The sequence below is a fragment of the Zingiber officinale genome, chromosome 1B (genome assembly GCF_018446385.1).
Source record: "Zingiber officinale cultivar Zhangliang chromosome 1B, Zo_v1.1, whole genome shotgun sequence".
Classification (NCBI taxonomy): domain Eukaryota; kingdom Viridiplantae; phylum Streptophyta; class Magnoliopsida; order Zingiberales; family Zingiberaceae; genus Zingiber; species Zingiber officinale.
In genome coordinates, this window is record NC_055986.1 from 82,598,387 (window position 1) to 82,626,382 (window position 27,996).

General features: G+C 39.4%; 1 long non-coding RNA gene across 5 annotated transcripts; it reads left to right on the forward strand.

Moving 5' to 3' along the window:
• The first annotated feature begins 6 nt into the window (after positions 1–6).
• Positions 7–27,996, forward strand: LOC121968623. 5 transcript variants are annotated; one of them, XR_006108252.1, is made up of 7 exons: positions 7–167; positions 245–601; positions 721–1,574; positions 2,145–2,274; positions 2,441–2,471; positions 2,569–2,654; positions 5,885–5,903. It is a non-coding gene; the product is annotated as an uncharacterized LOC121968623 (long non-coding RNA). The 5 variants fall into 5 exon arrangements; XR_006108250.1 differs by lacking the exon at positions 5,885–5,903 and adding an exon at positions 5,004–5,681; XR_006108242.1 differs by lacking the exon at positions 5,885–5,903 and adding an exon at positions 27,811–27,996 and having other exon boundaries at positions 2,441–2,654.

Below are 27,996 nucleotides of genomic sequence, written 5' to 3' on the forward strand. Positions count from 1 at the left end.
CACGATCTTCTTCCACTCCGATCTCCTTCCTCCCTCCGCGATCGACTTCCATGTCGCCGCTGACCACACCTTCGCCTTCGATTGCTTCATGATCGACTTCCAACGCCGTTAAGCTCGCTTAGGTTATCTCAGACGCAGACAGATCTAATGAAGTAATCGAGATCTAAGTGAGCCCTAGTTCTACTCATTGTCTTCTTGAGTTCATTGTGAATGGGGCTTTCTCATTCACATCTTCCATTTTCAGGAGTTGTTCATGAAGTGCACACTGGATTCCATATTCAAAATAGTTTGGGGGTAGAACTGAGCACGCTGTCCGATCAAGCAAAGAAGGGAGGGCTTTCGCGAAGGCCTTCGATGATTCAAGTGCTTAAGTGCTTGTGAGCTACTTTGATGTGATCTGGAAAGTCAAGAGGTTTTTGAATGTAGGCTCAGAAACCCAAATCAAGAAGAACCTCAAAGCCATCGATGATTTCGTCTACAAACTGATTGATGCAAAGATTCAACAGAAGTCTAAACCACCTTAACCATCCTCTTCCTTCAGTCCTCAAGTCTCCCTTCAAGCTCCTTGATGGCCCCAAGAGCTCCACCGCCAGAAACTCAGGTACCTACTTGGCCATTGCACAACATCATCCAGATCTGATTGATGGATGGAGGTTTACTTGCATCTTTGATGAATTTTCCTTTTTTGGACGTTAATGCTGTCAACTTTGGTACTTGTAGATGAGATCGCCAAGCTATTTCCTAACCTATTTGGTCAGCCATCGGCAAAGCTGGTGCTGGCCGGCTCGGACCCTTCAGATTTGCCCTCAAGCCTGAAGATATGGGGTTGTATTGTCTAGTGGCCAAGCTCCAGGTGGACACAATGTGATATCTAGGATGTTTGATGAGCCTCTATTTCGTTAACATCTCGTGCTTGATCTTACTTATTCTTAATCGAGGGCTTGTTGTTTTATTTTTGTCATTGCCAAGCTATACTTTATATTAATTATAGTCATTGTAATTCTAGTTATTCCATGACGAAGAAATAGACAAAATCTGTTAGATAAAGCTCCAATGCTAGTTTGGAAACTAAGAGCATTTACTTATGGATGCGTTATAATTATATCAAAATAATGTGATCAGCAATTGGATTGGTAACACTGTAGGAGTCTTAATGTGTTAATTATATATGTATATTGTAGTTGTATGCCTATAGGAGTCTTAATGTATACTGTAGGAGTCTTAATGTGTTAATTATGTATGTTGTAGTTGTTTTGCAGATCTACTATGAAATGATTGGAAATGTAATGATAGATGCTCGTTCAACTAGAAAATATTACCACTTTAATCTCATAAACTTCTGACAATAAATTGATACTAAATAGTTTTCCAATGTAAAATAAAGAATACCTCATAAGGTGGAGAAAGTATTTTGGAAATGTTTTTCTTATCATGTATTGCAGTGTGCTTGTGGATCGAATTACCTTAGAGTGGAGGCTGCTCTATGGAAGGATAATCAAAATAGTAGTAATTCTTTTAGAAAAGAGTGACCCAGGTCTTGCTGTGGAATATGAGCAAATCTCTGAAGCATACGAGTAAGTCCTTCCAGGCTAATGGTTTTCTTATGTAGTCTTATTGCTAATGGTTATTTCAAACTTGTGCAATTTTCTTGTTGGCAATACTTTACTTTGAATGCAGCCATTTGCATCTTGACTTGTTTCTTTTCTACCTTTACATTAGATGTTGTGAGCTACATTTTTTTATGCTTATTGCTTGATTATGCTCATAACTATTCAGATATAAATTGCAGTAGCATTTATTCATAGAAATGTTTGATAGCTGTACGTTGGCCAACAATATTGGTATGTTAATGTTTTTCATTGTATTAAATAACTCAATGATGAATGACTTAGAAGGGATATATGTTGTCTATTAAGATAAATCATGAGCTAATAGAAAAGTTGGATTAAGAAAAACCTCTTGAGAAATAAATACTAGTAAATGTGTCGATGGACCACTGGCAGGGCATAGGTCTATTTAGCCTTGGCCTAATGTGACATCACCTCTTGAGAAGTAAATACTAGTAACCAAATATGTTTGATTACATATTGGCTTGTTATTTCACCTAACATACACCATCCGTATTTCATTTAATTAATCTGCAGAGAGTGGTTGTCAGCAATCCAATTATGCTGCTTGATGAAATTGATCAAATGGGTTCTAATATCGAGGGGATCCAACATCCGCATTATTGGAAGTTCTTGATCCCGAACAAAATAAAACTTTCAATGATCAGTATCCTCAATTATGCTAGCTAAATTTCTATTATGTACAACTTCCCTACTAGCTGGAAGGATACATTTAGTAAAATACTATTTAAATGAGTGTCTTTTCAATTCTCATGTTAATCTAATTATTTCTTAATTGCTTTATTGCAAAAATTCCATAACTTGTTTTTCAGTTATTTGAATGTTCCTTTTGATCTATCAAAGGTAATTTTTGTTGCAACTGCAAAAAGAATTCAACCTATTCCTCCTCCACTCTTAGATCGAATGAAAGTCATTGAGTTTCTTGGCTATACACCTGAAGAAAAACTAAAGATAGCTCTCAAGCATCTTACACCACGAGTCTTAGAGCAGCATGGAATAAGCTCTCAGTTCCTTCAAATTCCTTAGGTATATTTTCATCAAATTTAGTTTTGTTAGATTAGAAACAAACTTCTTCAAATACTAAAATTTTTATTAAGGTATCTAGTATGAAAGTTTTAACAATTTTAGGCATAAAAATGTTTTTGCTCACTAGAAATCGAACTATTTAATAGTTCCTTTTATAGTTTGGATCTTCTTTAGTTGCATATGACAAAGATGATACTACTAGTAATTCCGCATTAAAAATTCTAGTTTTTCTTTATGTTCACTAGTAGTAGTAGAATTCTAATTATGTAAAAACAAGTCATTTGAATAGTAGCATAACTTTTTTAATCACTTAGAATGCACATGGAACTTAAATCACGTGCCGATTTGCAAATATGTATCCCATAGGTAGAGATAAAATGCTTAGTTTGTTCATGAAGACAAGAAAACTTGAGCACGCCTATTTATTTGTAGATTATGTAAATATGTGATTAAAGGTCAGATAAAATTTGGCATGAATAAATGTATGTGTGTATAATAATATCATTTTATGACTTATTTGTTGTCTATTTCACAAAAGTTCTTATGATTCACAAAGTCTTAATCAGCCCATATATCTGGAATATCACGCATGACTTCTAGTTGTCCATGCACTATGCTCCTTATTAGTCTAATTTAAAGGTACATTTATGATCTTCTGGAGTACCATTAGGAAAATGTTGTGAATATTTATTATAACTTTTCCTTGTATATTAGACTACATATTTGATGAGTAGGAAATTTAGGTATTGAAACTCTTTTTGTATCCTCTTAATGTTTCTTAAGAAAAATGTAAATATATCCTCTTTACCCCAACCATATATAGATTCAAGTCCAAAAATTAAACCCAGGTTGAATAAATATTGATTTCAGATATGATGAATGACTTGATCTGATCCGAATATTAGATCTAGGTTGAATAAATATTGATTTTAGATAGGAAGATGATGCATGACTTGCTTTGATGATTTAAGATTTGAACATAGGTTAAAATCACCCAATAGTTTTATCTGTCCTCTCAATAACTATCTGCAACTAGAAACAATCATGAATCACTGAAAATTTCTATATTCATATAAATAATATATTCTCGTTGGATAGATTACAAATAATTGAAGGTTCGAGCAACCTTGTTTAGTGTACAAGGTTATTCATGGAGTTTTCAAAGTTAAAAAAAACAAGCTAATAGATAATGGTTTAAAAAAATTATTGTCTTTGACATATATAAGACAACGGTCTTTAAAAAATCGTTGTTTTTGACATATATAAAAAAAATAATTTCTTAAAATCACTGGCAACGGCAATAGTTTTTAATAAAATCATTGTTAAATAAAAAAAAAATAATTTTTCAAAAAATCGTTGTCTATTAGGTGTTGTTGAATCCTAAATTTCTTGTAGTGAATGTCACATAGGGCTCTAAAATTACTATCAAGTGTGTTACAAATGATCTCAATGCCTTTATTTTGTATTTGTTGATTAACTTAGTTTCAAAACATCCCACTGATTAAATAGAGTCAAATAATTATTGCCCATCTCTCTTTGCTTTCCTTTCTTGCAATTTCAGGCACGCATTTGCCACTTTATCCCTTTTTATTTCTTTATGTTGGAATGGATGCATTGGACATCGAAAAATGAAGGTTTGTTAGTAGCTGATATGGTTTGGAAAAAAACATTCCATGTGTCTTGATATGAAACACACCTACAAGTGCTAATAATATAGGACTTAATCTACTGCACCTAATACCTAATAACATTTCTGATTCTCTTTCCTCCAACTAATATTGATTCTAATGTAACATTCATGTACTTATTTTAGCCCTGGGAAATTAGTTTAGATCAGCTCAATCTTGTTAGGGCTAGTTTTGGTTAGTCGAGCTGCTTTTGTATTTCCATTCTCATTTCTATCCAACCTAACAAAGAAATCTCTAGATGATAGAATCATTTTCAAACAACAAGTGCGTATAAAATCATTTTCACTAAGTTCATTAGATTGATTTAGTAATAATTTCACACAAATTTAGATAGATTATAATATGGTGGGTAGATCTCATGAGAGGTGCACTTGCTTATAATCAGGTTATCAAATTTGAAGTTTTTTTTTTTATATTTTTTCATGATAGATCAATTAATATTAAATAAGGAGGCATAAATGCTTTCCCTGATTTATTATATGTCTAATTCAATCAAAATAGTAATGTTACATTATAATACATTTTTATATATTCAACTGATATTTATCACAATGCAGTTCTTTTGATAATCTAATTCAAATAGATGATTTGAAGAATGAAAGTATTTTCAATTTTCATTTAATTTAATAAATTTGATAGTATATATCTATTGAACTTACAGTTTGCAAGATCTGGACACACTTAACTGTGAGCAAATGCAATTATGATCACTAGAACTAACTTTGTTGTGCTCTTCAGCACTGTGGTAAGTCTTTGTGTTTAGGGAAGTCTAAAATACATACTGAATCCTGTTATGTTTGCCACCTTCTGAATTTAAATTTGTTGCAATATTCAAGCTAACTAAATAATCAACTTGGTGATTATCAAATGCACAAGCAGTTTTTTTTAAAAAATTTTTGGAGTGAATTTTTTATTTTTTTAGTACCTTATGATGCCTCCTAGGTTTTTGGATTGATGACGAAGTTGCTCTTGAGATTCTTATTGTCGCATAATCCAAAGCACTTTAGCAACATATCCTTTAATCCATCAACCCCCAAATCTCTCCTATTGTTGTTCATGGAGAATGGACAGGACTCGGAAGATGAAATAGGGGAACATATAGCTCAAACATCCAATCTTAGACTACTCCTCACAAAACCAACTCACACGATACATCTCCAATAGCAGAAGTTTGATGATGCATTCATGCATCCATTTTCTTGAGGATGCAATAGAAAGTATAGTCGTTGGTTATTTAAGTTTATGGTTTGGTATGACTGATATAGATTCTACTTATTTTAAAGTCATATACTCTTTTGTAGGAAAGAAATTATGTTACTAAGTGAATTTTTTGTTACTAGTTTGAATTTTTTTACTTAAGTGTGATGTTTATGGTTAATGTGATATTATAATTGCTTGAGTTTGATTGGATAATTATGTGTATGTGGTATATGTGTGTGGTATATGTGTGTGATATATGTGTTGAACCCCGTTGTAGTTTTGATGTGATCAACCAAGTTGGTTAGGTCCTGCTGTGTTTGATCCCTGTGTCTGAGTGTGCAGGAGCTTAGGAGCACAGGAAGTAGAGCGGAAGACGCAGCTAGCGAGAAGGACGACACGGGAAGGGAGTCGACGGGCTCGGTGCGTCCGAAGGACGAGAGAGCTGTGGAAGAGTACTCCGGTGGGCGTGAAGAGCGTGCGCGACGTTCGAGGGACGTTAAGCCGGGACGGAAGGCTGCTCGAGGAGAAGGCCGGGAATTGGGTTCGGGTGAGCCCTATTCCGGTTGGCCGCAATCACCCAAAAGAACGGAGCTTCGGAAGCCAAAGCGAAGAAGAAAATGAGTCAAAAGAAACTGAAAATTACTGTAGCAGAAAGTTACTGTAGCAGAAGTTATTGTAGCTTAAAGGCGCCTTAAACAAGCTTGAAGGCGCCTTGAGCAGGCCAGTTTGACCGTTTACGCTGCGGATAAAGTTTTATCCGCTGATCGAGTTGGAGGCGCCTTGAACCCTGTTGGAGGCGCCTTGGACTCTCGGGATAAGATTTCCACGGCCTATATAAAGGCCCCTGGAGCTAGGAATTTAACAACAACTCAAGCAATCAATCTGTAAGCAATTCCTAAGCAACTAGTGAGCTTCAAAAGTGTAAAAGGCTTATTCGCCTTCAGAGAAGGAGATTTTTCTTACTGCACTCTTTTCTACTGTCCTGGATTAACAACCTCCTTGGTTGTAACCAGGTTAAATCCCTGAGTCTTTTCTGTTCCTATTTCTTTTTCTGTTTCATTAATTTAGTTGCTGTTATTTTTTATTGCTGATTTAATTCTGAGTTGAAATCCGAGGAGGGTAGTTTTTATTTTCTTGTTTTTAGCAATTCACCCCCCTCTTGCCGGTCTCCGCTGCACCAACAAGTGGTATCAGAGCCTGATCGCCTCAGAAGGACTAACCGCTAACTGAAGCACTACGATCAAGACGATGGCCGGAGCGAACATCCATCCCCCGAAGTTCGACGGAGACTTCGCCACATGGAAGCGCAAAATGGAGGTATTTTTTAAAACGGATTTTGATATTCTTATTACAATGAAATATGGCTTTGCAGCGCCGAAAGATAAAGAAGAAAACACATGGAGCAAGAAGGAGCAAGCCGATTTCGTCGCCAGAATCCACCTACTCAGCGTTCTGCCGCCGCAGGAGGTAAATCGGATCGGAAGTTACGACTCAAAGAAAGATTTGGAGAAATTCACGGAGCTTCACGAAGGTACTTCCGAAGCGAAGCTAGCGACATCCTCCGGAACCAGTTAACGAACCTCCGGATGAACCAAGGCGAGAAGGTAGCACAACTCCAAGCGAGAATCAAGGAGCTGATAACGCAACTAACGAACCTTGGAGAAGAGGTAACCAACCGGGATTCTATCCGATACGCGCTCAATGCCTTCCCGAGAACTCCAGAGTGGGCCTCCTTAGTAGATTACATCTCTAAGGACCTCGAGGTAAGTACGTTAGAACAATTATTTTCCACTTTCGAACTTCACGAGTCTCGAGTTTCAGAACCCAACGGAGCAGAGAAGACAAGTCAGAATATTGCCTTAAAGGCAAAGATGAACAGTTCTGACTCCGAAGCCTCAGTCGACGAATCCGAAGCGGCACTACTGGTAAGACGCTTCGATAAGTTTTTCAAGATTAATAAATTTAAACCGTAGAGGCATCTTCGAAAGAAGAGGACGGTTTGCTATTGCAACTGCAACGAAGAGCACATCAAAGATGACGCCCAAAGCTAAAGAGAAAGGAGAAAGAAAGGAAAAGTCAAAATACAAGAAGCCGTAACCTCCAAACACAAGAATCAAGGCTACTTGGTCGATTCACAACCTCTCGAGTCGGACATCAAGAATTCTCGTGGTTAGCGCTATCATGAACCATCAACCGGAAGAAGACTCAAGCTCAGAGATGAGCATCGATGAAGGGGGAGAAACCTGAGAAGAAGAAAGCAGCAGGGAAGGGGGAGCGTCACCAGACCAGGTAAGTAAGGTACGCAATCTAACCCCAACTCAATCTTTTAAATTTATCAAGTCTCTTTCTAAAGAGTTAGATTAATTAGAAAAAGAGAATGCTGAACTAAAGTTGAACCTAGCAAGAGCATGCCCGTTAGAAATGTATGATCATCTAAAATCAGAAAAATGAAAATTTGAAATTAGAAATTGAACAACTAAAATATGCTGCATGCTTAAATCAATTTCCAAATTCAAAATTAAGAATTTATGGTAAATTAAATTGGTATATAAGGAAGCATCAAGGTCAACTTAGAAGAATACCCAAAAATTATGTACCCCCTAAGTATCTGAATAACCAAATAGGTAGGAACCTCTATTGGGTTCCAAAATCTGTGCTTAATTAATTTTTCAAAAATTAAAAGCTTACAATGAGAAAATTAAACATTGAAATTCTTTATGGAAGCTTTGTCTAAGGAAGTGGTTGTTGCTCCAATAACTAAGAAGGCCTAGTACCTCGCCACGACCTGGAAGTTAAAATATTGAAAGAAAATGTTTAATTAACTTTCTGAAAAAACATTAAACAAAAATTAAATAATGCTTTGAAAGTTTATCAAATATTTATTAAAATAAATAAAAATTCCTTAGAATTTTTTTTTGGGTTAGAAATTTTCTTCTGGAAAATTCTAAAAGTTTATTCACTTGACTTAGAAATTTTTTTTGGGAACATTTGAATATTTACTTAGGATTTTTTATACTTAGAAATTTTTTTTGAAAAATTTATTTTAACTTAGCAATTTTTTTCAAAAATTCATTTTTAACTTAGAAAATTTTCAAAAAACTTCAATCTTACTTGAATATTCTTAAGACCCCATTTTTGCTGTGATCAAAGGGGGAGAGAAAAGTACAAGTTTAGGGAGAGTTAGAGAAAACTTAAAATTTATTTTTTTTAAAAAAAGTGTTGCAATTTTACTAATTGTAAAAATTATTCTTAACTTGTTAGTTTAGTAATTTTTCTTTAAAATTACTGTTTTTTGTCTATTTTTAACCCTAACTTGAACTTGGGTTGATGCACATCAAAAAGGGGGAGATTGTTGGACCCCGTGGTAGTTTTGATGTGATCAACCAAGTTGGTTAGGTCCTGCTGTGTCTGAGTGTGCTCTTAGGAGCACAGGAAGTCGAGCGGAAGACACAGCTAGCGAGAAGGACGGCACGGGAAGGGAGTCGACGGGCTCGGTGCGTCCGAAGGAGGAGAGAGTTGCGGAAGAGTACTCCGATGGGCGTGAAGAGCGTGCACGGCGTTCGAGGGATGTTAAGCCGGGACGGAAGGCTGCTCGAGGAGAAGGCCGGGAATTGGGTTCGGGTGAGCCCTATTCCGGTTGGCCGCAATCACCCAAAAGAACGGAGCTTCGGAAGCCAAAGCGAAGAAGAAAAGGAGTCAAAAGAAGCTGGAAATTACTGTAGTAGAAAGTTACTGTAACTTAAAGGCGCCTTAAACAAGCTTGAAGGCGCCTTGAACAGGCTTGAAGGCGCCTTCAAGCCTGTTCAAGGCGCCTTGAGCAGGCCAGTTTGACTATTTACGCTGCGGATAAAGTTTTATCCGCAGATCGAGCAGGCCACCTTGACCGTTTGGACTCGGGATAAGATTTCCAGGGCCTATATAAAGGCCCCTGGAGCTAGGAATTCAACAACAACTCAAGCAATCAATCTGTAAGCAATTCCTAAGCAACTAGTGAGCTTCAAAAGTGTAAAAAGCTTCTCCGCCTTTAGAGAAGGAGATTTTTCTTACTACGCTCTTTTCTACTGTCCTGGATTAACAACCTCCTTGGTTGTAACCAGGTTAAATCCCTGAGACTTTTCTGTTCCTATTTCTTTTTCTGTTTCATTAATTTAGTTGCTGTTATTTTTTATTGCTGATTTAATTCTGAGTTGAAATCCGAGGAGGGTAGTTTTTGTTTTCTTGTTTTCAGCAATTCACCCCCCTCTTGCCGGTCTTCGCTGCACCAACAATATGTATGTGATATTGTAATTTTTGTGGACTATAATTATATGTGGTATTATAATTTGTGTGTGGTGTGGTATTTGAATGATAGTAACCCTAGCGTGCACCACACGTTACGAATACTATCGATTGCTCTTAACCGTAGCACGCGCTGTGTGCTGGAAATGTTCTTGACCGCAGTATGCAGTGCGCGTTGTGAATACTGTTGATTACTCTTAATTGCAACGCGTGGCGCATTCTGTGAATGTTGTTGGTGCGGTTTGCACTAACGGTGTAACTCGAATTTTGATGAATGAGAAGTAAGTTAAGTTAGGTTATGTTATGATCTAACCACTTGATTAAGTGTGCAGAAAATTTAGCTGGGTCGACGGGCCGATCGGATAGCTGGTACGAAATCTAGCTAGGTCAACGGGCTGACTAGATAGTTGGTATGAAATCTAGCTAGGTTGACGGGCCGACTGGATAGCTGGTACGAAGTCCAGACATGTCGACGGACTGGCCGGATGTCTGGCAAATTGATAAGTTAATGTAAGTCACTACAGGAGAGTGACCAAGTGAGGACGCGCCCCGGTTGAAGGGACAGTAGTCATTGATCCAGTTTAGGTCCATTTGGGATTCCTAAGATGAGACCTTGACTAGTTCCTTGTCCTAGGAGGACAGGAACTAATTACTACTATGTATTATTATTAAATTGTCATAATACTTGTTTTGCAGGGTATTTTGGACTAACATTGTTTTACAGAGCTAAGAGAAGAAAATTGCCTTCGGATGAACAATGTCTGAAGGTGTAACGTCCCGCCTCCTACTAACTAAGCTGTGAGGCCGGACCGTTATAATATGCTGTGCTAAGCTATATTTTAAGGCGCGGAACGTGAACTAATTTAAAATTTACTAAACTCATGCCAATTGCTACTAAATCTGAACTTATGCTTTAAAGTACCTTTTAAAAGTTGTACCTTTACTTAAAAGAGAAGATCTAGCCTTCACATATGATTAAGGACTGAACTTAAGGGTTTCCAGCTGAAACAGGCATTTCAATCGATCAGCTAATCGATTGAGATGTTCGGATCGATTCACTGATCGATTCAGGTGGCTACTGTATACAAAAGCTTTGTTTGGATCGATCGGTTGATCGATCCAGCCTTGTTGATCGATCCAGTGATCAATTCAGCACGCTACTGTGCACGAAGAATTTATGGATCGATCGGCTGATCGATCCAGCTATGACTGATCGATCCAGTGATCGATTCAGAAGCTCTCTGTTCGCGAGGCTAATTCTCCGGTCGATCCAGTGATCGATTCCAGAGCTTACTGTTCGTGGAAATCAGCTCTCAATCGATCCCCCGATCGATATAGGTTCCTCCAATCGATCGGTCGATCGATTGGAGTTTCTGATTTCGCTGCTGAACTCTGATTTCAGCACTGTTTCGTGCCAAATCACATACATTAACTCTATAAACAAAAAAAGAATGCTACTAGACCTACCAATACGTATGATATACTGTCTAACATCGAGATACTAGTGGATTAACCATAATCTAGTGCATACTTCCATAACTCATAATATTAAACATTCTAAAGATATGAAGAAATAGGAACTATAAGAAACTCAATTCTTTAACATTTGCTAATCTCCAAGAATCTTTATTCCAAGTTCCTGCCACACACATCTTCACTGCATTGACCTCCAGCCTCCGCTAGTCCATCTTTCCTTTACCTTTATTTGCAGTATAAGGAAAAGAAGTATCTGTAAACTTTCGCTTAGTAAGAAATCATCTATCTCATAAAACATGCATACGATGAAATCATGCTTTTTAAACATGCTATTTGATATACATGCTGACATGCTGAAATTTAAATACTGAAGTTACTAATCATGTATACTAAAACATGACATCCAAATTAGTCATGGAATATCCAGAGTTAAGCATATAACTATCACATGTATCAATGGAAAGAAGCTAAACTGATACAACACTGAGCTGAATTGAACCAAGCTAATACTGAATTTAAATCATGTTCACATAACTTATTGTGAGATTTTGAAAACTATTTATAATAATAGATCAAAATACTAATCATGCTGCTGATGGGTCCGGCAACTGTACTTGCTATACGCGCGTTCCTAACTAAACCCGAGGTAGCTAGTCCCGAATCTAGTAGGGTTACTAGGTTATCTAAACCTAGGGACGACTATGAGATCCTAGCCCAATGGACATCTAGTCCAGTACAGTGCCACTGCTGAAAATAAAATACTGGATATAGCTGAATTTTCTTATCTTGTTATTTCTAGGTTATCTGAACCTAGAGCTAGGTTGTCTGAACCTAAAGGCGACTGTGGGAGCCCACCCATTGGACCGTAGTCCTATAAAAGCTGTAATAAACTGGACATGCTGTAAAAAATGCTTCTATTGCATTTACTGAACTATTAAAATGCCTACGGTGGCATTTAACTGAGTTACACATTTCATCAAACATATGGTGTGCACTGGTTCACACCCTACATACCAAAATTCTGCATACAACTAAACCAATGCGTAAAACCTCGAAAAAGCTACTTATACTGCAGGTGAGGAGTTTCTTACCTCCTGCTCGAAGTTTCTTACAAATCTAGACGCTAGGTTTCCGGTGGAGAGATCCCTTCGGCGATCTCCTCATGTCTACGTGTTCCTCTCGCGGAGAGGAGCGTCCTCGTGCCTTTGATGTTGCCGAAAGATACTCCTATGGCCCTAGGGATGGAACCCTAGGTCTTCCTTGGCTTGGGCGCCGAGAGGATGAGGGAGAGAAGAGGGTTCGGCGGAATTAGGTTGAGGAGAGGAAAAGTCACGATCCAAAATAACCTCTCACTTAATTATTTTTCCCTATTTATATTAAGTGGTTAATTTGCCCAACTTAAGTATAAATATAATTGATTCTCTTTTCTTTCAGCACAGCCTTGCTGGGTTCACTTGGTTACTAGAGTTCACTATAAGTCGTAGGACCCAATAGGTCTCGGGTTCAATACCCGCGTAGGCTATTTTACTTCCCTACTTGTTTTTACTACTTCCGCTACTCTAAAAATTCTGTAAAAATATTCTAAAATTCCAGAAAAATTATAGAATATTTCTAATATAATTTTGAGAATTTTTTCGGGTGTTACAATCCCCCATACCTTATAAAAAGTTCGTCCTCGAACTTAGAATAACTCTGGGTACTTCTGTTTCATACTGTCTTCTGTCTTCTGTCTCCCAAGTTGCCTCTTCTGCTGTGTGACTTTGCCAAATAACTTTAACTAATGGTACCTCTTTATTCCGTAATTTCTTAACTGCTCGGTCTATTATCTGAATAGGCCGACTATTATAGCTGAGGTCTTCGCGGACTTGTACCGACTGGGGCTCAATCACCTGGGTGACATCTGGGATATGCTTCTTCAGCATAGAGACATGAAATACATTGTGGATAGCTGACATCTCCTGAGGTAGCTCTAGCTCATAGGCTACCTTGCCAACTCTTCTAGTGATAAGGTATGGTCCCACATATCTGGGACTTAATTTGCCTTTCTTCCCAAAACGCATTACTCCCTTCATGGGAGCCACTCTGAGGAATACTGTATCCTCAACTGAAAACTCTAAAGGTCTGCGCCGGGTATCAGCATAGCTTTTCTGGCGGCTCTGAGCTGTCTCTATCCTCTGGCGGATCTGCTGTATAGCTGCTGTGGTGTCTGCTACTAGATCTGTCTGAAGCTCTAGTTCTTTCTGCTCACCACTCTCATACCAACAGATTGGAGATCTACACCTCCGCCCATAGAGAGCCTCGTATGGTGCCATGCCGATAGTGGCCTGATAACTGTTGTTGTATGTAAATTCTGCTAAACTCAGATATTTGCACCAACTTCCTTTGAAGTCTAGGGCACATGCTCGGAGCATATCTTCGAGTACCTGATTTACTCGCTCCATCTGACCATCTGTCTGAGGATGGAAGGCTGTGCTAAATTTTAACTTGGTGCCCAATGCTGACTGTACACACTCCCAAAAGTGTGAGGTGAACCTACTGTCTCTGTCTGAAATGATGGTCCGTGGGACTCCATGTAGTCTGACAATCTCCTTGAGATACAACTGAGCTAGCTGCTCCATGGAGTAGGATATCCTGATAGCTAAGAAGTGGGTTGATTTAGTCAATCTGTCGACTATTACCCAGATGACGTCAAAACCATTCGTGGTTCTGGGTAGTTCCACTATGAAGTCCATTGAAATATTTTCCCACTTCCATTCTGGAATCTGGATAGGCTGCAGAGCTCCTCCTGGTCTCTGGTGTTCTGCCTTGATCCTCTGACATGTTAGACAGGTGCTGACATATCTAGCGATATCTCTTTTCATTCCAGGCCACCAAAAATGTCTCTTCAAGTCCTGGTACATCTTGGTGGAGCCAGGATGCATCGCATAGGGAGTCCTGTGAGCCTCATCTAAAATCATCCTTTGTAGTTCCTTCTGATCTGGAACACATAGTTTGTCACCGAAATATACTGCCCCACTATCGACTATTCTGAACTCTCCACTTTCTGGTTCTGCTATCCCTTGCTTGATTTTCTGAATTTTAGGATCTTGTTCCTGAGCTGTCTGGATGTCACCAAGCAGGGTAGATGCTAATGTCATAGTAGAGAGTTGTCCCACTATAAGTTCGAGACTGAAATCTGTGATCTCCTTCTGTAGGGGCAGTGACATAGCTGCTAGGGATAGTAAGGTAGCACTGGACTTCCTGCAAAGTGCGTCTGCTACCTTATTAGCTTTTCCTGGGTGGTAGAGGATGTCTATGTCGTAGTCTTTGACCAGCTCTAGCCATCTGCGTTGTCGCATATTCAGATCATTCTGAGTGAAGAAATACTTCAGCTCTGATGATCTGTATACACTCTACACTGAGCTCCATACAAGTAATGTCTCCAAATTTTGAGAGCGAACACGACTGCTGCAAGCTCAAGATCATGAGTAGGATAGTTCCTCTCATAGTCTTTGAGTTGTCTGGAGGCATAGGCGATCACCTTACCATCTTGCATCAGTACTGCTCCTAGTCCCAATTTAGAGGTTTCACTATAAATATCAAAGCTGTCTGTGTTTTCAGGTAGAGTCAAAATGGGAGCACTTGTCAATCTCCTCTTTAGCTCACTGAAGCTGTTCTCACAGTCCTCTGTCCACTGAAATTTTCTGTTCTTCCTGGTGAGGGATGTCAGTGGGGAGGCTATTCTGGAGAAGTCCTCTACAAATTTTCTGTAATAACCTGCTAATCCCAGAAAGCTTCTGATTTCACTGGCGTTCTTGGGTCTTTTCCAATTACTCACAGCTTCTATCTTACTGGGGTCTACCATGATACCATCCTTTGAGATGATGTGACCCAGGAAGGACACCTGATCTAACCAAAATTCACATTTCGTGAACTTGGCGTACAGCTGGTTTTGCTGAAGGGTCTGCAATACTATTCTCAGGTGCTCTGCGTGTTCTTCCTGAGTTCCTGAATAGATAAGAATGTCATCGATAAATACAATAACAAATTTATCTAGGTAGTCCCTGAATACTCTGTTCATGAGGTCCATGAAAGTAGCTGGAGCATTTGTCACGCCAAAGGGCATGACTACGAACTCGTAGTGTCCGTATCTAGTCCTGAATGCTGTCTTGGGTATATCCCCTTCTTTAACTTTCACCTGATGATAACCTGATCTGAGGTCTATCTTAGAGAATACTGCTGCTCCCTTTAGCTGATCGAACATGTCATCTATTCTGGGAAGAGGATACCTGTTCTTGATGATGACTTGGTTCAGTGCCCGGTAGTCTATGCACAGGCGCATGCTCCCGTCCTTTTTCTTCACGAACAATACAGGCGCTCCCTATGGTGAGTGACTAGGACGTATGAAGCCCTTGTCAAGCAGCTCCTATAGTTGCTCCTGAAGTTCCTTCAGTTCAGCTGGAGCTATGCGATAGGGTGCTTTGGAAATGAGATTTGTACCGGGAATAAGTTCTATCTCAAATTCTATCTCCCTGTCTGGTGCTAGGCCTGGTAACTCCTCAGGAAAGACTGCTGGGTAGTCACATACGACTCGGACCTCCTCTATCTTTTGGTCCTTGTCCTGACTGCTATTGACTACATGTGCTAAGAATCCCGTACATCCTGAATCTAGTAGTTTCTGTGCCTTCAAAGCTGAGAGAAACTTCTTGGCTCTTCTCTTTGGCTCTCCGCTGTACTCAAACTGCACTCCTGCTTCGGGTTGGAATACAACTTTATGTTTACGACACTCTATGGAAGCACCGTACTTGATCAGGAAGTCCATTCCCATGATGACATCGTAGTCAGCCATATCTAGCACTATCAGATCACAAAAGAGTTCTCTGTCTGCTATAATGACTGACACTGCTCTGAGCCAGTGCTTGGATGCCATAATTTCTCCCGAATGTAGTGTTGTCAGAAACTGACCACTGAATACCTCTGGGGGTACTGCTAACTTTTCGGTAAATGCCCTGGATATATAAGAATGGGTTGCCCCAGTATCGAAAAATACAGTTGCACTTTGCTGTAAAATACTAATCTGACCTGTAACAACTGTCGAGGCATTCGCTACATCCTCTCTGGCGAGGGAATTGATCCTTGCGTTCGTCGTGGCTGAGGGGGCTTCTAGTCTGCCCTGGCTGATGGATGGACCGTCTAAAGCAGCCTGCGTCTGGTGTAACTGGGCTGGCTGGCCTCCATGCTGAATCGGCTGTGGTTGAGGAAAACCGGTCTTGTTCGGGCACTGCTTAGCCATATGCCCCTCTTGTCCACATTCGAAGCATCCCCGTGTGCCCTTGCGACAAACTCCTGGGTGGAATCTCTCACAAGTAGAACACTTAGGATAGCTGGGCTGTTTACTAGCTGGTCCTCCTTTTGGGTAACTCCCTGGTTTGCGTTTGTTGCTGGAGTTCCCTTTCCAATTTGAGCCGTGGGAGCTGTGGCCCTGGTGTTTCTGAGTACCTGAGCCTCTCTGACCTTTGGACTCTGAGAGGACTTGCTTCTGCTTTTTGATATTGTTCTGGTAGTGCTCGGTGGTCAAAGCACTGCTTACTAGTTCTTCAGTGGTTTGCGGCCTATGGACGCCGCTGGTCACGTTCATTGCTATTTCCGGCCTTAACATCTTGAGCATCAACCGGACTCGTTCTTTTTCAGTGCTGACTAATTCAGGGAATAGACGAGCCAATCTGTTGAATTTCTTCACGGCTTCCTCCACTGAAAGGTTGCCCTGGCGAAATTTGGTGAACTCGTCGTAGTGGCGGTTTGTGACCCGCATGTGAAAGAACTCCTCGAAGAATTCCTTCTCGAAGTCAGCCCATGTCATCTGGTTCACTAGGCGCTTCGCTTTAATTCTCTCCCACCACATACGTGCATCCCCTGTCAAGCAGAAGGAGACACACTTCACCTTCTCATGTTCTGGCCAGTCCAGAAGCTCCATCGTACTCTCTAGTGTTTTGAACCACGCCTGAGCATCCCATGGTTTATTGCTGCCTGAGAAGTTCTCTGGTTTAACTCTCTGCCACTGGATCAGATAGGCTTCTCCCCTTGCCCCTATTGCTGGGGCTACTGGTACTGCAGGTTGGACTGGTGGAACCTTTATCACCACTGGGGTCGCTAAATTGGGTTCTGGGGTGACAGTGGGAGTGTTCTGCTGATTAGCCCTGAGGGTGGCTATCTCCTATTGCTGTTCAGCTAGTTGCTTCTGTAACTGAGCCACTACTGCTATAAGGTCTGGGGGAGGCACTGAACTGTCTGCCTCACGCTGGGGCTCAGTAGCTGGTGCCCTTCTAGCTGGGCGTCCTCGTGCCATTTCTAGAGACATAGAGGACATACATAACTAAGACAATCATATTTGCATAACTATGGTTATCATGTTAGATACTATCATGAATAAACATACTTTAGTTATCTCTAAACATGAAAACATGAAACATAAATAAAGTAAGAGATGTTCTTACTTGGAAGCTGCAGGTTCAATGCTGATGTGTGTGTAGGAAGTATGAAATTTTGCTCTGATACCACTCTGTAATGTCCCGCCTCCTACTAACTAAGCCGCGAGGTCGGACCGTTACAATATGCTGTGCTAAGCTATATTTTAAGGCGCGGAACGTGAACTAATTTAAAATTTACTAAACTCATGCCAATTGCTACTAAATCTGAACTTATGCTTTAAAGTACCTTTTAAAAGTTGTACGTTTACTTAAAAGAGAAGATCTAGCCTTCACATATGATTAAGGACTGAACTTAAGGGTTTCTAGCTGAAACAGGCATTTCAATCGATCAGCTGATTGATTGGGATGTTCGGATCGATTCACTGATTGATTCAGGTGGCTACTGTATACAAAAGCTTTGTTTGGATCGATCGGTTGATCGATCCAGCCTTGTTGATCAATCCAGTGATCGATTCAGCACGCTACTGTGGACGAAGAATTTATGGATCGATCGGCTGATCGATCCAGCTATGACTGATCGATCCAGTGATCGATTCAGAAGCTCTCTGTTCGCGAGGCTAATTCCCAAATCGATCCAGTGATCGATTCCAGAGCTTACTGTTCACGGAAATAAGCTCTCAATCAATCAACCGATCGATTGAGGTTCCTCCAATCGATCGGTCGATCGATTGGAGTTTCTGATTTCGCTACTAAACTCTGATTTCAACACTGTTTCGTGCCAAATCACATATATTAACTCTATAAACAAAAAAAGAAAGCTACTAGACCTACCAATACGTATGATATACTGTCTAACATCGAGATACTAGTGGATTAACCATAATCTAGTGCATACTTCCATAACTCATAATATTAAACATTCTAAAGATATGAAGAAATAGGAACTATAAGAAACTCAATTCTTTAACATTTGCTAATCTTCAAGAATCTTTATTCCAAGTTCCTGCCACACACATCTTCACTGCATTGACCTCCAGCCTCCGCTAGTCCATCTTTCCTTTACCTTTATTTGCAGTATAAGGAAAAGAAGTATCTATAAGCTTTCGCTTAGTAAGAAACCATCTACCTCACAAAACATGCATACGATGGAATCATGCTTTTTAAACATGCTATTTGATATACATGCTGACATGCTGAAATTTAAATACTGAAGTTACTAATCATGTATGCTAAAACATGACATCCAAACTAGTCATGGAATATCCAGAGTTAAGCATGTAACTATCACATGTATCAATGGAAAGAAGCTAAACTGATACTACACTAAGCTGAACTGAACCAAGCTAATACTGAATTTAAATTATGTTCACATAACTGATTGTGAGATTTTGAAAACTATTTATAATAATAGATCAAAATACTAATCATGCTACTGATGGGCCCGGCAACTGTACTTGCTATACGCGCGTTCCTAACTAAACCCGAGGTAGCTAGTCCCGAATCTAGTAGGGTTACTAGGTTATCTAAACCTAGGGACGACTATGGGATCCTAGCCCAATGGACATCTAGTCCAGTACAGTGCCACTGCTGAAAATAAAATACTGGATATAGCTGAATTTTCTTATCTTGTTATTTCTAGGTTATCTGAACCTAGAGCTAGGTTGTCTGAACCTAAAGGCGACTGTGGGAGCCCACCCATTGGACCGTAGTCCCATAAAAGCTGTAATAAACTGGACATGCTGTAAAAAATGCTTCTATTGCATTTACTGAGCTATTAAAATGTCTACGGTGGCATTTAACTGAGTTACACATTTCATCAAACATATGGTGTGCACTGGTTCACACCCTACATACCAAAATTCTGCATACAACTAAACCAATGCGTAAAACCTCGAAAATGCTACTTATACTGCAGGTGAGGGGTTTCTTACCTCCTGCTCGAAGTTTCTTACAAATCTAGACGCTAGGTTTCCGGTGGAGAGATCCCTTCGGCGATCTCCTCGTGTCTACGTGTTCCTCTCGCGGAGAGGAGCGTCCTCGTGCCTTTGATGTTGCCGGAAGATACTCCTATGGCCCTAGGGATGGAACCCTAGGTCTTCCTTGGCTTGGGCGCCGAGAGGATGAGGGAGAGAAGAGGGTTCGGCGGAATTAGGTTGAGGAGAGGAAAAGTCACGATCCAAAATAACCTCTCACTTAATTATTTTTCCCTATTTATATTAAGTGGTTAATTTACCCAACTTAAGTATAAATATAATTGATTCTCTTTTCTTTCAGCACGACCCTGCTGGGTTCACTTGGTTACTAGAGTTCACTATAAGTCGTAGGACCCAATAGGTCTCGGGTTCAATACCCGCGTAGGCTATTTTACTTCCCTACTTGTTTTTGCTACTTCCGCTACTCTAAAAATTCTGTAAAAATATCCTAAAATTCCAGAAAAATCATAGAATATTTATAATATATTTCGAGGGATAATGTTTGGAAGAAGTTATGGATAAGCACTGGGCTGTTTGGGATCGAACTTGCCTCATTGGAGGTGTCTTCCATGACTATGGAAGGTGCCTTCCATGCCTTAATTATAAGGTTGTCTCGAGAAGGCATTGTAGCATAACACATATTCGAGCTACTACGCGTTCTTTTGAGGTTTCGATTGCTCCGGGCTCCTGCTATGACTCTACTGCAAAATTACTTTGCCCGACGACTGCTTTGAGGACTTCTGATCGCGGTCGGTAGACCGACATCGACACAAGCGCTCCCACTTGAATCTCTAAGTGTCGGTAATTTACTTTTGTAATTAATTATTACAAAAGGACAAGTGCAGTGTCTTGCACTTATTCAACTTACTTTGTACTCAATTTCCTCTTCTGGTGGTACCAGAAGAGACCTTTAGGGGATTACCCGTCGATAAGTCTGCGGGACCTGAGTCTTGGAGTAGGAATTGCTAGAGACTCCGAATCAAGTAAACCATGTGGTGCAGGAAGCATTCGACGATCGAACCTATGTTTTGATTATGTCAAAGAGTTCAAAGTTAATGTGTTTTGTTATTTGATATGTTGAATGAGCTTTGCAAGAAAGCCCTAAGGTTTCTTAGGCAAAAGTCCTAACTGCGGTTAGACAAGTGGAAAACCCTAGGGGGTGGTAACCCTAGGTCCTAGGGAGTAGTAACCCTAGGCGGAAAGTCTTGGCGGGTCGGAGCTTCGGGCAAAAACCCTAGGGGGCGGTAACCCTAGGTTGAAATCCTGGTGTCGCGAACCAGGTGGAAGTCTGGACGGGTCGTGGATCGGATGTCCAACATGAAGATTGGAAGCATTGGATGCTGAGCAGAAAGTTTAGTCGGTCTGGAGGACCGGATTGACATCAGGTATACTCTCCTGAGTAGAGTAGGTGAGGACGCGTTCCCCGCGGAGGGAACAGTAGTCATCGGTTTGACCTTTCTGGTACGAAATTCGAAGTCAGAACCGGACAGTCCGAAGATTGTCAAACTTAGTTTTCTAATATATTATCTGTTATGTTGTAACTCTGTTTTGCAGGAGACTACCATTTTGTGCAAGGGTAGAACTAACCGGGATCGGTCGACCGAACGTTTAGATCGGTCGACCGAACCCCCAAGCAGCAGGACAGTTTTCCAGCGAGTGGACCGGACTCGACTAGGGGATCGATCGACCGAACTTGGTTATCGGTCGACCGAACCAGAGATAGGAGTTGACCAGATCGAAGCGGAGTGAGCGGATCGGGCGGATCGGATGAGGAGGAGATCATCTGATCGGTCGACCGAACGTGGGGATCAGTCAACCGATCCGCCTCGGGTCAAACCTGATCCCGAGATTTGAGGATCTGGATTAGTCCTGCGGAGCCTATAAAAGGAGCCTCGGGAAGCAGCTTCGGAATGATCTCGAACAGAACATCCTGTGCACTTGTACGCTGCTCCGAACACTCAAACGACGCTCTGCTGCTCCGACAACTGATGACTAACCTTTCTCATCTTTTGTGTTGTCGGTATTGTAATTCTTTGTTCAGTACTTGTATCTTTAAGTTGTAAATGATTTACGCGATTATAGTTGTTGCCCAAAGTAAACACTTAATGAGCGTGGGTCTTGGAGTAGGAGTCGTCCTAGGATCCAAACCAAGTAAATCTTGGTGTCTTTGCTGTGTCTTGTTTAATTTCTACCGCTCTTACTCAAATTTCCGAATACGAAACATGTGAAAACTACGAGCGCTATTCACGCCCCTCTAGCGCTTCTCGATCCAACAATTGATATCAGAGCGGGGTCGCTTCGATTTGGTGCAACCACCAATCAAACATGTTTTTCGTGGCGTTTTAAAGTTTTTCGGAGTCGATCGGAATCAGTATTTTTGCCGTCTTTCGATCTAGTTTTTCGTAATCAAATTTTTTTCTCGAAGTCGGTGCAACACCACTCGAGATCGTAATTTATCTTTTTCTTACTCCCACACTACTAATCCAAGATCAAGTCTTGGAATAATTTTTTATTTGATTTTTGTGTGTGTGAGACATTTGTTTTTGATTAATGGCCCATCAAGAAGGCTACAACACAGTCCGCCTGCCGCTCTTTTCTGGCGAGGACTTTAGCTATTGGAAGAACTGGATGGAATACTACCTCAAAACACAAGTCGAGATGTCGATCATTATCCAGACCGGTCTCGGGCTTCCACGTGACGACACTGGAGAACTAGTTTCATGCATCAACTGGGATGCTAGCATAATGAAGAAGTTGAAGTCGATGCCAAAGCAACTTGCATGCTACAATGTGGGCTGATAAAAGAAGAACTGAACCGAGTCGGGCCATTCTCAAGCGCGAAAGAGCTATGGAAAAAACTAATCGAGCTACACGAGGGCACTCCTGACACGAAGGTAAGCAAGCGTGATTTATTGTTTAATAAATTGTATAACTTAAAAATGTAAGGAGAGACGGTGAGCCAACTTCACGCGCGCATCCAAGACCTGCTGAACGGTCTTCACACAATCGGCCAGAGAATAGAAAACCGCGATGTAATAAAGTACACACTTAGCGCTTTTCTGAGGAACACTTTATGGGCATCCATGGTTGATGCTTACAAAGTTTCCAAGGATTTATCTTTAATTAAACTAGATGAACTTTTTTCTGAGTTTGAATTGCATGAACAGACTAATGCACGTTCAACAGAGAAGGGTATTGCTTTGATTGCAGGTACAAGCAGAACCCGGGAAGTTAAAACAAAGCACAAAACCAAACCCGAGTCCAAAGATGAATCAGACTCAGAAGACGATGATGAGATTACCTCCGAACTAATAAGGCTCGTACGAAAGATATGAAAAATGAAAAAGGCGACTCCAACGAACACGAAAGTTAAGCCTGGAGTCACCTGCTACGGCTGTAACCAGAAGGAGCACTACAAGCTGAATTGTCGAAATAAGAAGCAACGAAGAAGGAAAATGTTGAAGGCAACTTGGTCCGAGAAATCAGATGAATCCCAGTCTGACAAAGAAGAACCGACAAGCTTCCTCGCTTTACCAATGCAAGCATGTGTTGCTGAAACCGAGTTTGATTCAGAATCCGAGAGTGAATCAGAACCGAGTCCGAGCAAAGTCATGGATCCGTATCCATTTCCAAAGGACTTAACCCCACTGTAAGTTCTCTACTCGCTGAGACTCAATTAGATGATTTACAAAATTTAGTTCCTTATTTGTTAAAGAAATTGACTAAATCCAACGTCCGGGTCAAGTCACTCCAAAAGGAGGTAACAACCCTTGAGGAAGCGACTGACTCAAGTTCTTTGATTGAGTTGGTTCAAATTGAAAGTTCAACTCAAGTCCAACAATTTGAGAAAGAAAATTCTAATTTGAAAACTCAAGTTAAAGAACTCAAGAACATATTGGAACGGTTCACCTTGGGTTCTAAGAATCTTAATCTGATTCTTGGAAAACAGCGAGCCATTTACAACAAATTCAGACTTGGATTTAAAACTAAAAGAAAGTACAAATCAAATTTATCCCTAGTTAATAGAAATAATAGAAAGATAGTCTAAGCATGGGTACCTAAGTCCAACTTGGTCAATCAAGTTGGACTTGGTCAATATTGGGTCCCCAAGGATCAAGTACATTACCTTGATAGACCATATCGAGGCTATGATCCAGGGGGAGCCAATAGAAAAATCATCTTAATAAATAGATAAAATTGCTTGACACTTGTGTATTTTTTTTTTTAATAAGCATGCTTAGATTAGGATAGTTTAATGACCTAGGCATAATTTACACTTGTTTAGTTAAACCTAGGGGTTTCAAAAGGGAAATTAAATATATATTTTCTTTGAAAGACTCTGTCTAGAAGTGGTGAATGATCCCATACACAAGAAGGCCTAGTGCCTCGCCACAATCTAGGAGACAATTTTTGAAATGTATATTTAATTAACTAATTGGAAAATCTAAGTTTAACTCAAATGTAAATTAATCCTTAGAAATAATCTAAATTAAAGATAACCATCTCACAAAATTACTTAAGGTTCCCTGATTGATAACTTAAAAACGGGTGAGATGAATCTAAAATGGATTTAGTCAAATTAATCAATTTAATTAAATTAACTTAATCAAATTTATTTAACTGAATTTAAAAAATTAAATCTTTTAAAACCTTATTTATTTTTTTTTAAAATCTTATTTAAAATTTCTTAAAAAATCATTTAAAAATTACTTTAAAAATTATTTAAAATCCTTTTAAAAATTCTTTAAAAATTATTTTCAAATCCTTTTAAAAATTCTTTAAAAAATCATTTAAAAATTACTTTAAAAATTATTTTAAAATCCTTTTAAAAATTCTTTAAAAATCCTTTTCTTTTAAATCTTTTAAATTATATTTCAAAATATGAAATGATATTGTTTTATTCGATATCTTAAATAATAATTATTTTCAAATCATAAAAAATTTAATTTTCAAAATCATTATCTACAAAACTATAATTTTCAAATCATAGTTCAAAATCATTATTTATAAAATTATAATTTACAAATCTTAATTAAATTTCAAATTATTAATAATTAAAAATTTAATTATCTTCAAAATTTGGCTAAGTTTCTTTGAAAAATCAAAATACTTTTGAAAATGTTATGTTATTCAAGCCAAGTTTTTTTTTAAAAGTACTTAACTATGCTTTTATGAAAAATCTCGCTAAGCTAAGTACTTAACTAAGTTTTCTCAAAAAATAATTATTTTCAAAACCCAAAATTTAGCTAAGTACTACCCTTCAGGGGAGCTTAGATTTAAATAAAATATTCTTCTATTTTTTTCTCTCTACTTATTCTTTTTAAGTTATGTCAAAGGGGAAGAGAAAAGCCAAAATTAAGTAAGGGGGAATATAAGATTTTTTTTTTTTTTGGAGCATAAGGAAGTTTGTTTTATTTCATTAAATTTATTCTTATGCTTAAAATTCCTTATATTGTTGTCATATTTTTACTTAACTTTGAACCGTGTTGTCATAATCAAAAAGGGGGAGATTGTTGGTGCCGGAAGCATCCGACGATCGAACCTATGTTTTGATTATGTCAAAGGGTTCAAAGTTAAGGTGTTTTGTTATCTGATATGTTGAATGAACTTTGCAGGAAAGCCCTAAGGTTTTTTAGGCAAAAGTCCTAACTGCAGTTAGGTAAGTGAAAAACCCTAGGGGGCGGTAACCCTAGGTCCTAGGGGGTGGTAACCTTAGGCAAAAAGTTTTGGCGGGTCGGAGCTTCGGGCAAAAACCCTAGGTTGAAATCCTGGTGTCGCGAACCAGGTGGAAGTCTGGACGGATCGTGGACCGGATGCCCAGCATGAAGACCGGAAGCATTGGACGCTGAGCAGAAAGTCCAGTCGGGCTGGAGGACCGGATTGACATCAGGTATGCTCTCCCGAGTGCAATAGGTGATGATGCGTTCCCCACGGAGGGAACAGTAGGCGTCGGTTCGACCTAGAATTTTCGGTAAGAAATCCGAAGTCAGAACCAGACAGTCCGAAGACTGTCAAACTTAGTTTTCTAATATATTATCTGTTATGTTGTAACTCTGTTTTACAGGAGACTAACATTTTGTGCAGGGGTAGAACTGACCAGGATCGATCGACCGAACGTTTGGATCGGTCGATCGAACCCCCAAGCAGCAGGATAGTTTTCTAGCGAGTGAACCGGGCTCGACTAGGGGATCGATCGACCAAACTTGGTTATCGGTCGATCGAACCGGAGATAGGAGTTGACCGATCGAAGCGGAGTGAGCGAATCGGGCGGATCATGTAACAACCCAAATTTCCTTATTTCGAGTCCTAATAGTAATTAAAAATATTTAGAAATGGTTTAGAAATATTCTAGAGATTTTTAGAAATTTTTTAGAGTATTTTTATGTAATTTTCGGAGTTCGTTTGGTATTTTTACCAAAAGAAACAAGTTGCAAAAAAATAAAGAGGTTGAGCCGAGGTTCGAACCGGAGACCTCTAGTTAAGCAAATCCTTAAGTTGTCTCGGATGACCAGGAACCTAGTAGGGTTGTGCTGATAAAATAGATAGTGAAATTATTTTAAGCAATAGTAGATAACAGAGTACTCTAGTTATAAAGGGAGATAAAGAGAGAACTTAGGGATTATCTTTCCCCGTGACCTAAATCTTCCTCCCTTCTCTCGCGTACGCGACGTCTCTGCTCGGGCGGAAACGAAGCCGAAACTAGGGCTTCGTCTCCGATGGCCGACCAAGGGGATCTTCGTGAAGTTCTTCACAAATACGAGACCCTCTCGTCGAGAAGAACCCGTAGGCACAAAGGAGAGGCCGAGATTTCAAGTTTTCCGAAACCCTAGAAGCCTTTTTGTTCGGTTGTGAGTCCAAGAACGAAGGTAAGTGCTTCTCACCTGCAGTAGGAGTAGTTTCGGGCCTTTGTTTCTTCTTGATTTCGAAGCATCTGTAAAGATTGGTGTTTTGAAGCTTGCTGCCGTGAGTTTTATAAAGAAAATGGAAAGTGATTTGATTGGATTAGGCGTGTAGTTTATACTCCTCAATTCTTATAATTAGCATCTTATATCTGGATTTTGTTATTTGTGGTTACCTCAATGGGCACAGCCGGCTCATGATGAGCTTTGCAAGTTTCGGCTTGTGCTATGGAAAGGGCATGAATAGTTTTAGTTCTGAAGTGTTCAATGGATTACAGTGGCTTATTTAGACCTTGCGTTATTAATTGGGTAACCTGCTGTTAGAACTTTTGTTATTGGTTCTGTACATGCAGTTTTTAGATTCATTGGTTGTGTAGTTTAGAATTTCAATTTCAGAATTTTCTCGTTAAATCTGAGCATGAATAGTTTTCTCTTTTCAGTATGCATTTCTAAATTTGTTTAGTTGACAGTAAACAGGCGTGATCAACCTGTTCGTAGCCATGCTGATTTATCTTTGTTGCTAGTTTGGTTTGAATGTGAAGAGCCTTAGTATTTGGCACTACAGATTTTGGTTCTTTTGGAATTTGCTGGACACAAACAACCCTTGGAGCTGCTATGCAGTTCAGATTTGTGCTGTGTTCAGTTTGTGCTATGCAATGAATATGATCAGTATATTTTTTTTAGCTTACTGTTTAATTTATGAGGCAATCTTTTATTAGAAGTATTAACAAGTGACAAGTATTTTACTTAAAGAGGCTAGTACCCGACTTCCGAGGTTGTCGTTAAATAAATCCAGGTGACAGTTTCCGAGGTCTCGACCCTGGTAAGACCAAGGTCTTTACCCTTGTAGGACTGGTGGCTCGCTACCTCAGTTTCTATTAGGGAGTGCGCAAATGGTACTAAGCCTGGGCCCAAGAGATTATTATTTTGAAGTATAAAAGTATAAGATTTGAACAAATAGAATAAGCTTCCCATAAGTTTAAAAATCAGCAAGCTTAGCTCTTTTATTCTTACATGTTTAGACTTTCTTATTGTTGTTAGATGAGCATGAGCAGCTTTACATGTTTAGCATTTCAGTTTGTTTTGATTTCCTTGCTATTAGATGAGCATGAGTAGTATTTCTTTTAAAACATTCAGTTTTTAAATTCCTTCTTGTTCACATGCATATTCGAGTTTTGTGAGTTAGATAACGCTTACTAAGCATCTGCTTATAGTTGCATTTCCTCTTACTGCAGATAAAGGAAAAGGAAAGCTATAGTGAAGGAAGGCGATAAGGAGGTGTGGATGGATGTGTGATGTCTGGACTATGAAAGCCTTGAGATTTTGCTTAAGAATTCATTAAGATTTTGTATTTAGACTGTTGGGATTATTCTTTCATATTGCTGGATTTGTTCATTGAATATTTTAAGTTTTAGAATTCT